This window comes from Hypanus sabinus, chromosome 12 (genome assembly GCF_030144855.1).
Source record: "Hypanus sabinus isolate sHypSab1 chromosome 12, sHypSab1.hap1, whole genome shotgun sequence".
In the NCBI taxonomy this organism is placed as follows: Eukaryota; Metazoa; Chordata; class Chondrichthyes; order Myliobatiformes; family Dasyatidae; genus Hypanus; species Hypanus sabinus.
In genome coordinates, this window is record NC_082717.1 from 63,708,765 (window position 1) to 63,719,732 (window position 10,968).

A 10,968-nucleotide genomic window follows, 5' to 3' on the forward strand; every position below is an offset into this window, starting at 1 on the left:
TTATCAACCTCTACCAGATCTTCCCTCAGCCTCCACAGTTCCATAGAAAACAATGCAAGTTTGCCCCACCTCTTGAGACAACACATGCCCTCTAATCCAGCAGAATTCCAATAAACCTCTTCTGCACCTTCTCCAATGCCTCAACATCCATCTTTAATGGGGCAACCAGAACTGGATGCAATACTCCAGATGCAGCCAAACTAGAGTTTTATAAAGCTGCAACTTAACTTCCTGACTTTTGATTTCAGTGCCTTGACTAATAAAGGCAAATATGCTAGGTTAGGAAAAGATGGCATTGCCTTCTTAACCACCCTATCCAGCTGTGGAGCCACTTTCAGGGAGCTATGAACTTTGACTCCAAGATCTCTTTGCTGATCAACACCGTTGAAGGTCTTGCCCTTAACAGCGTACACTCTCTTTACATTTGACGTACAAAGGTATAACATTTCACATTTGGCCGGGTTAAACTCTGCCATTTCTCCACCCATATTGCAAGTTATCCTACTGTATTCTTTGCCAGTCTTCTACACTATCAACACCACCACCTATCTTTATATCATCTGCAAACTTACTAACCCATCCATCTACATTTTCATCCAGGTCATTTGTGTACATCACAAACAGCAGAATTCCCAGCACAGGTCCCTGCAGAATACCACTAATCACAGACTGCCAGTAAGAATAAGTCCCTTCGACCAACCCTCTGTCTTCTGTGGGCCAGTTCCGAATCCAAACAGCTAGTTTTTCATTGATATTACACACCTTAACATTCTGAATGAGACTTTGTCAGAAGTCTTGAAGGACCTTGTCAGAAGCTTTACTAAAATTCATGTAAACAATATCCACAGTTGTACTTTCATCAATTGTCCTTGTCACCTCGTCAAAAATCTAAATCAAGTTAGTAAATCGTGACTTGCCCTGCACAAAGCCATGCTGGCTCTCCCTAATTAAGCCATGGTTTTCCAAATGCTTATAAATCCTAGCTCTAGGAATTCTCTCTACTAGCTTCCCCACCACTGATGTGGGACTCACTGGTCTATGGTTTCTAGGGTTATCTCTGGTTCACTTGGATCAACATTAGCTGCTCACTAGTCCTCCGGGACTTTGCTTGTGACGAGAAAGGTCACAAAAATATTGGTCAAGGCTCCAGCAATCTCTTCACTTGCCTCTTTCAACACCCTGAGTATATCCCATCAGGACCTGGTGCGAATGGGTAACTATGATGTTGTTGGGATAATGGAGACATGGCTGCAGGGAAATCAGAGCTGGGAAATGAATGTACAAGGGTATACGTGCTATCGTAGGGACAGAAATGTGGGCAGAAGGGGTGGGGTGGCCCTGTTGGTGAGGAATGAGATTCAGTCCTTTGCAAAGGGGGACATAGGGTCAGGAGAAGTAGAGTCTGTGTGGATAGAACTGAGGAACAGTAAGGGCAAAAGCACCCAAATGGGAGTTGTCTACTGGCCACCAAACAGTAGCATGGATATTGGGTGCAAGTTGAATAGGGAGTTAACATTGGCATGTGGCAAAGGTAATGTCACAGTAGTTATGGGGGATTTCAACATGCAGGTGAACTGGGAGAATCAGGTTGGTGCTGGACCACAGGATAGGGAGTTTGTAGAGTGCCTAAGGGATGCATTCTTGGAACAGCTTGTATGAGAGCCGACCAGGGACAAGACTATTCTGGATTTAGTGCTATGTAATGAACAGGATTTGATAAGCGATCTCGCAGTAAAGGAGCCATTAGGAGGTAGTGATCACAATATGATAAGCTTTTATCTGCAATTTGAGAAGGATAAGGGCAGCTCGGAGGTGTCAGTGTTGCAGATGAACAGGGGAAACTATGGAGCCATGAGGGAGGAGCTGGCCAAAGTTGACTGGACGGATAGCCTAGCAGAAAAGACAGTGGAACAGCAATGGCAGGTATTCTTGGGAATAATGCACAAGGTGCAAAATCAGTTCATCCCCCAGAGAAGGAAGGATTCAAAGAGGGGAAAGGGGCCACAGTGGTTGACAAAGGAAGTCAGAGATTGCATAGCATTAAAAAAAAAGGGAATATGATAGAGCTAAGGTGAGTGGAAGGACAGATGATTGGGAAATTTTTAAGGAACAACAGAACTTAACTAAAAAGGCAATACAGGGAGAAAAAATGAGGTATGAACCTCAAGCTAGCCAGGAATATAAAGGAAGATAGCAAAAGCTTTTTTAGGTATGGGAAGAGAAAGAAGATAGTTAAGAACAATGTTGGGCCCTTGAAGAATGAATTGGGTGAAATTGTTATGGGAAACAGAGAAATGGCAGAAGAATTTAATGAGTACTTTAGATCTGTTTTCACTAAGGAAGACACAAGCAATCTCCCAGATGTATGGATGGGCCAAGGACATAGGGTAACAGAGGAAATGAAACAGATTGACATTCGGAAGGAAACGGTGATGAGAAGACTGATGGGACTGAAGGCTGACAAATCCCCAGATCCAGATGGTCTGCACCCTAGGGTACTAAAGGAGGTGGCCCTGGAAATTGTGGATGCATTGGTAATCATTTTCCAATGTTCCTTAGATTCAGGATCAGTTCCTGAGGATTGGAGAATGGCTAATGTTATCTCACTTTTTAAGAAAGGAGGGAGGGAGAACACAGAGAACTATCGACCTGTCAGCCTGACATCGGTGGTGGGGAAGATGCTAGAGTCCATTATTAAGGATGAAGTAGTGGCATATCTAGATAGCAGTGATAGGATTGGGCTGAGCCAGCATGGATTTACCAAGGGTAAATCATGCTTGACTAATCTGTCGGAGTTTTTCGAGGATATAACCAGGAAGTTAGACGGGGGAGATCCAGTGGATGTAGTGTACCTCGATTTTCAGAAGGCATTTGATAAAGTCCCACATAAAAGATTGGTGGGTAAAATCAAAGCTCAGGGCATCGGGGGGAAGGCATTGTCATGGATAGAAAACTGGTTGGCAGATAGAAAGCAAAGGGTAGCAGTGAATGGTTGTTTCTCGGAATGGCAGGGGGTGACGAGTGGGGTGCCACAGGGCTCGGTATTGGGACCACAGTTGTTTACCATTTATGTTAACGATTTGGATGAAGGCATAAAAAATAACATCAGCAAATTTGCTGATGATACTAAGCTGGGTGGCAGTGTGACACGTGATGAGGATGTTAGGAGAATTCAGGGTGACTTGGATAGGCTGGGTGAGTGGGCAGATACTTGGCAGATAACGTTTAATGTGAATAAGTGTGAGGTTATCCACTTTGGGAGTAAGAACAGGAAGGCAGATTATTATCTGAACGGTGTAGAGTTGGGTAAGGGAGAAATACAAAGAGATCTCGGAGTCCTTGTTCATCAGTCACTGAAGGTGAATGAGCAAGTGCAGCAGGCAGAGAAGAAGGCTAATGGAATGTTGGCCTTTATTACAAAGGGAATTGAGTACAAGAGCAAGGAAATCCTCTTGCATTTGTACAGAGCCCTGGTGAGACCACACCTGGAGTATTGTGTACAGTTTTGGTCTCCAGGGTTAAGGAAGGACATCCTGGCTATAGAGGAAGTGCAGCATAGATTCACGAGGTTAATTCCTGGGATGCCTGGACTGTCTTATGCAGAAAGGTTAGAGAGACTGGGCTTGTACACGCTGGAATTAGGGAGATTGAGAGTGGATCTGATTGAAATATATAAGATTATTAAGGGATTGGACAAGATAGAGGCAGGAAATATGTTCCAGATGCTGGGAGGGTCCAGTACCAGAGGGCATGGTTTGAGAATAAGAGGTAGGTCATTTAGGACAGAGTTAAGGAAAAACTTCTTCTCCCAGAGAGTTGTGGGGGTCTGGAATGCACTGCCTCGGAAGGTAGTGGAGGCCAATTCTCTGGATGCTTTCAAGAAGGAGCTAGAGAGGTATCTTATGGATAGGGGAATCAAGGGATATGGGGACAAGGCAGGAACTGGGTATTGATAGTAATTGATCAGCCATGATCTCAAAATGGCGGTGCCAGCTCAAAGGGCCGAATGGTCTACTTCTGCACCTATTGTCTATTGACTCATCCACCATAATGCTCTTAAATAGACCCAACACTACCTCCTCTCAGTGCTGATCTCCCTATCCTCCACATCCTTCTCCTTGGGAAATACTCATTAACCTCACCCACATTCTTCACATCCAGGTAAATGTTACCCCCTTTATCCTTGAGTGGTTCTACCCTTTCCCTAGTTATCCTCCTGCTCCTGATGTATGTGTAGAATGTCTTAGGATTCTCCTTATTCCTACTTGTCTAGGACTTTTCTATACCCTAATTCTCCACACTGCCCCCAAAACCATCCCTACAAACCTAAAAAACAACTAAGTATGAGCCTTGACCTTGACACACAGCGGAGCTCGCATGATCTTGACCAGAATTGACTGTTTACAATGCATTGCCACATTTCAAGAAGTGACAAGAATTTCTTTAGGAGCAGCAACCAGCGTGATTACAGCTGAAAGAGCACTCATCCAGGCATCCCCTTAAAGTCTCCACAATACAAAGTCATCTTCATCTGACCTGGCATACTGGCTTTTATTAGCTGAAGCACTGAATTCAAAAGTCAGGAAGTTATTTTGCAGCTTTATAAAGCTTGAGTTAGACTGCATTTGGAGTATTGCATACAGTTCTGGTCACCTCATTAAAGGAAGGATGTTGAGGCTTTGGAGGGGCTGCAGAAGAGGTTTATCAGGATTCTGCTGTATCCTGATGAAAGGTCTCAGCCTGAAATGTCAACTGTTTACTCTTTTCCATAGATGCTACCTGGCCTGCTGAGTTCCTCCAGCATTTTGTGCAAACTATTTTGATTTCCAGCAATCTGCATATTTTCACTTGTTTATCTGACCTGCAAACCCTTTCATTTCCTTGATTCACTGATCATTTGAAGTCTCATTCAGAAAACAATAACGATTGACACCATTCAATCAACTTCAAAAATTCTTTCATCTGCAGTAGTCAGTTCTGGCCACCAAAAGCAAGCAATATTACCAGTCCAATTGGTATGTCTTTAAATCTTCCTTCAAGTTCTTAGCTCCTCACTCCATTTAAGGCCACAAGAATCACAGTGGATCATCTAGCAATCAGAGTCAGAGAGCCAGTCAGCTTAGTCAAAGCCATCATAATGAGCCTGAAGCAAGGTTCAAAAACTTAGCCCAAAATAAGGACATGGTCCTGAGAGCGACTCTGAATGTGCTGTTGTCCTGCAAAATCCTGGCATTGTCCAGGTGTGCATTACAGAAACATCCAGAGGTACAGTGGTGACCATGATGCAACAGGTTATGTCAACATCTTCAAATCAAGCTTTGAAGGTCCCTTTGAAAGTTACCAAGCAATCAATTCTCACCCTTCACAGAGCTAGATTACATGGTAAATATTAATGACAATGACCTAACTCGAATGTAACCCACAACTATTTTCAATAAAGTTGGCAAGATGCTTAGGTATTGCCTCTTACTGAGATGTTTTGTCCCCTCTGCCTCTTCGCAAAGACTTTTTCTGCTCTTTTTATCCTTTGTTTGTTATCAACATTTCCACAAGGAAATACCTTTGAACGCCAACATGCCTCAGAGCAACTGGATCCATGAAAGTCATAAAAACAGCTGAAGCTGCCCTGTAGGTTTCAGCATTTTAAAGGGCTACAAAAACTTTAAACACTTGCACAATTCAAGAAGAACAAAGTAGGAATCAAACACCAATAAACCCAAAACCTTTTGATCATGCTTGTTGGGTTCTTTCCAGCTGCTGAATGCTTCTTCAGCCATACTGAGCTAAATTTGACAGCATAGGCCATATATGAGCACTTCATAGTGACTAATAACAGGATCTGATTGTGTGGCAAATGTTATTTGTAAGGAGCAGAATTATGACCCAATCATGTTGTACAACATTCTTTCACATAGTTTTCACTCATTGTAAAGAGAAACACAACCAGACAGGAAAACAGCCATTCAGCCCATTGTGCCATGCTGGGCTGACTGTTGACCACTGAGCTAAACAGTAGCTTAATTCTGTTTACTAGCTCGTGTGCCACACAGGAGGCTGCTTACCAAGTTAAGAGCCCATGGTTTTACAAGGAAGTTACTGGCATGGTTAGAGGATTGGCTGAATAGTAAGAGGCAGCAAGTGGAAATAAAAGGATCCTTGACTGGTTGGCTGCCAGTGACTGGAGGTGTTCCGCAGGGGTTGGTGTTGAGACCACTTCTTCTTATGCTGTATATCAATGATTTAGATGATGGAATAGATGGTTTTGTTGCCAAGTTTGCAGATGATTCAAAAATTGGTGGAGGGGCAGATAGGGGAGTCTGCAGAAGGACTTAGACAGATTAGGAGAATCGGCAAGAGAGTGTCAAATGAAATACAATGTTGGAAAATGCACGGTCATTCAGTTTGGGAGGAGAAATAAATATGTTGGCTATTTTCTAAATGGTGAGAAATTCCAAAAATCTGAGATGCAAGGGGACTTGGGAGTCCTTCTGCAGAACACCCTAAAAGTTAATTTGCAGGTTGAGTTGAAGAAGGCAAATGCAACGTTAGCTTTCATTTCAAGAGATCTCAAATACAAGACCAGTGATGTGATGCAGAGGCTTTCTAAGGCACTGGTGAGGCCTCACCATTGAGTATTATGGACAGTTTTGGGGTCCTCATATCAGAAAAGATGTGCTGGCATTGGTGAGGGTCCAGAGGCAGTTCACAAGGATGATTCCAGAAATGAAAGGGTTATCATATGAGGAGCATTTGATGGCTCTGCATCAGTATTCACTGGAATTTAGAAGGGTGGGGGGGACCTCATTGAAACTTTTCGAATGTTGAAAGGCCTAGATAGAATAAATGTGGAAAGGATGTTTCCTATGATGGGGAGGCTAGGACAAGAGGGCACAGCCTCAGAATAGTAGTAGGCAGCCATCGATCCTAGGGCATCATGGGTTTGTGCCTCTGATGGACTGTGTCCTCTCCAGGGTGCAAGCCTGGGCAGGAAGATTTGAAGAACCAGCTGTTGCCCATGCAGCGGGTTTCCCATCTCCATACCACCGATGTTGCCCAAGGGAAGGGAAAGCATCAATACAGCTTGATACCAACGTCATTGCAGAGGTTGCCAGCATGAAGATGTGAACAACATCAAACTGATTTAGGGGCCCCAATTCTGGATTTCTTCCTTGGGGTTTACTCCCGAAGCCTTTCCCATGGGTGGGTATGGCCACAAGGCAGCGGAGGTTTAAAATCAGAGTTTTCCTTCTACTAGGCGGCTGCCATCCAAGGCTGATGAGCCACACCTGCCCGAAGCAACTGGTTTTGAGGCACCAGTGGTCCGCCTTTGCCCCTTTTCTTATCAGTAGAAACAGTTCCGCCAAGCCTAGTACCTAAGCTATACATGAAGCCCAAGAGTTGGACGTGGTTGTCAGAGGCTGTTAGAGATACATGCCATTTGGAGCACTTTATAGGTAGTGGGGGCTTATCCCCACGAGCACCCTCAGCTATGACAACATTAGGAACCACTGCAGGATAGAGGGGCATCTATTTAAAACAGGGATACAGAGAAAATTTTTTAGCCAGAGGGTGGTGAATTTGTGGAATTTGTTATCACAGGCAGAGTGGAGGCCAGGTTGTTGGGTGTATTTAAAGGCCGAGATTGAAAGGTTCTTAATTGGACACAACATCAAAGGTTACAGGGAGAAGGCCAGGGAATGGGGTTGAGGAAGGGAAAACAAGATCAGCCATGATTGAATAGCAGACTCGATGGGCCAAATAGCCTAATTATACTCTTATGTCTTATGGTCCTAATTCCCTATCCTTTCTCCATAGCCTTGCAACTTTCACCTCACCAGTTGTTCACCATCTGTGTCAGAATGTAAACAGTCTCCAACATCCACAAGCAGTGCATTCCAGACACTACCAAAAGCTTCATAGAAAAGTTTTTCCTAGGTCTCCATAAGACCATAACACATAGGAGCAGAATTAGGGTTAGGGCAATCAACCCACAAAGTCTGCTCTGCCATTATATCATGGCTGATCCTGGATCCCACTCAACCCCAGCCACCTGCCTTTTTGCTGTAACCCTAATGCCCTGACTGATGAGGAAACTATCAACTTCCACCCTAAATATACCCATGGACTTGTCCTCCACTGCATTCTGTGGCAGAGCGTTCCACAGATTCACTCCTCTCTGGCTAAAAAAATTCTTCCTTACTTCTGTTTTAAAAGGTCGCTCCTCAATTTTGTTCTGGTTCTGGATACCCCCACCATAGGAAACATCCTCTCCACATCCACCCTATCTAGTCTTTTCAACATTCAGTAGGTTTCAATGAGATCCCCGCACATTCCTCTAAATTCCAGTGAGTACAAGCCCAAAGCTGCCAAATGCTTCTCATGTGTTAACCCCTTCATTACACCTGAACTGGAGTGGGACTAACATTCATTCAGGGAAGTTTGCTAGTGCTTCTTGGGGGGGGTTTAAACTAAATTTTCAGGGGGCGGGGATCCATAATGTGAGAGAGGATAGCGAGAGGAAGAATAAAGGACAGGTGGGGACTACACGGTTCCGGAATATTAAGTGTGTAGTATAGAAAGGTGAGGCGGAACAAGTGATAAGGCGGACACATGTACAGAAGGATGGTATGACGGAACATGGAGTTAAATGTGTTGAAAGAATAAGTAAATTTAGGAAGGACAACAAAATTCTAGGGGCATATAGCCCAATGGGAGTTCGGGGAGCTGGGTTAAGCACAATAGGCAGCGATTCAAACAGAGAGAGGAGAAATGGGCTAAAAATTCTATATCTGAATGCACGAAATGTCAGAAATAAGGCGGATGAGCTTGAAGCCCAGGTGCGAATGGGTAACTATGATGTTGTTGGGATAACGGAGACATGGCTGCAGGGAGATCAGACCTGGGAAATGAATGTACAAGGGTATACGTGCTATCGTAGGGACAGAAATGTGGGCAGAGGGGGTGGGGTGGCCCTGTTGGTGAGGAATGAGATTCAGTCCTTTGCAAAGGGGGACATAGGGTCAGGAGAAGTAGAGTCTGTGTGGATAGAACTGAGGAACAGTAAGGGCAAAAGGACCCAAATGGGTGTTGTCTACAGGCCACCAAACAGTAGCAGGGATATTGGGTGCAAGTTGAATAGGGAGTTAACATTGGCATGTGGCAAAGGTAATGTCGCAGTAGTTATGGGGGATTTCAACATGCAGGTGAACTGGGAGAATCAGGTTGGTGCTGGACTACAGGATAGGGAGTTTGTAGAGTGCCCACAGGATGCATTCTTGGAACAGCTTGTACGAGAGCCAACCAGGGACAAGACTATTCTGGATTTAGTGTTATGTAATGAACAGAATTTGATAAGCGATCTTGCAGTAAAGGAGCAATTAGGAAGTAGTGATCATAATATTATATGTTTTAATCTGTAACTTGAGAAGGATAAGGGCAGCTCGGAGGTGTCAGTGTTGCAGTTAAATAGGGGAAACTATGGAGCCATGAGGGAGGAGATGGCCAAAGTTGACTGGACGGATAGCCTAGCAGAAAAGACAGTGGAACAGCAAAGGCAGGTATTCTTGGGAATAATGCACAGAGTGCAAAATCAGTTCATCCCCCAGAGAAGGAAGGATTCAAAGGGGGGAAAGGGGCCACAGTGGTTGACAAAGGAAGTCAGAGACTGCATAGCATTAAAAAAAAAGGAAATATGATAGAGCTAAGGTGAGTGGGAAGATAGATGATTGGGAAGTTTTTAAGGAACAACAGAACTTAACTAAAAAGACAATATGGGGAGAAAAAATGAGGTACGAACGCAAGCTAGCCAGGAATATAAAGGAAGATAGCAAAAGTTTTTTTTTAAGGTATGTGAAGAGAAAGAAGATAGTTAAGAACAATGTTGGGCCCTTGAAGAATGAATTGGGTGAAATTGTTATGGGAAACAGAGAAATGGCAGAAGAATTTAATGAGTACTTTAGATCTGTTTTCACTAAGGAAGACACAAGCAATCTCCCAGATGTATGGATGGGCCAAGGACATAGGGTAACAGAGGAAATGAAACAGATTGACATTTGGAAGGAAACGCTGATGAGAAGACTGATGGGACTGAAGGCTGACAAATCCCCAGGTCCAGATGGTCTGCATCCTAGGGTACTAAAGGAGGTGGCCCTGGATTGCAGATACATTGGTAATCATTTTCCAATGTTCCATAGATTCAGGATCAGTTCCTGAGGATTGGAGAATGGCTAATGTTATCCCACTTTTTAAGAAAGGAGGGAGGGAGAAAACAGGGAACTATCGACCTGTCAGCCTGACATCGGTGGTTGGGAAGATGCTAGAGTCCATTATTAAGGATGAAATAGTGGCATATCTAGATAGCAGTGATAGGATTGGGCCAAGCCAGCATGGATTTACCAAGGGTAAATCATGCTTGACTAATCTGTTGGAGTTTTTCGAGAATGTAACCAGGAAGTTAGACGGGGGAGATCCAGTGGATGTAGTGTACTTCAATTTTCAGTAGGCATTTGATAAGATCCCACATAGGAGATTGGTGGGTAAAATCAAAGCTCAGGGCATTGGGGGGAAGACATTGAAATGGATAGAAAACTGGTTGGCAGATAGAAAGCAAAGGGTAGCAGTGAATGGGTGTTTCTCGGAATGGCAGGTGGTGACCAGTGGGGTGCCACAGGGCTCGGTATTGGGACCACAGCTGTTTACAATTTACGTCAACAATTTAGATGAAGGCATTGAGAATAACATCAGCAAATTTGCTGATGATACTAAGCTGGGTGGCAGTGTGACATGTGATGAGGATGTTAGGAGAATTCAGGGTGACTTGGATAGGCTGGGTGAGTGGGCAGATACTTGGCAGATAACGTTTAATGTGAATAAGTGTGAGGTTATCCACTTTGGGAGTAAGAACAGGAAGGCAGATTATTATCTGAACGGTGTAGAGTTAGGTAAGGGAGAAATACAAAGAGATCTAGG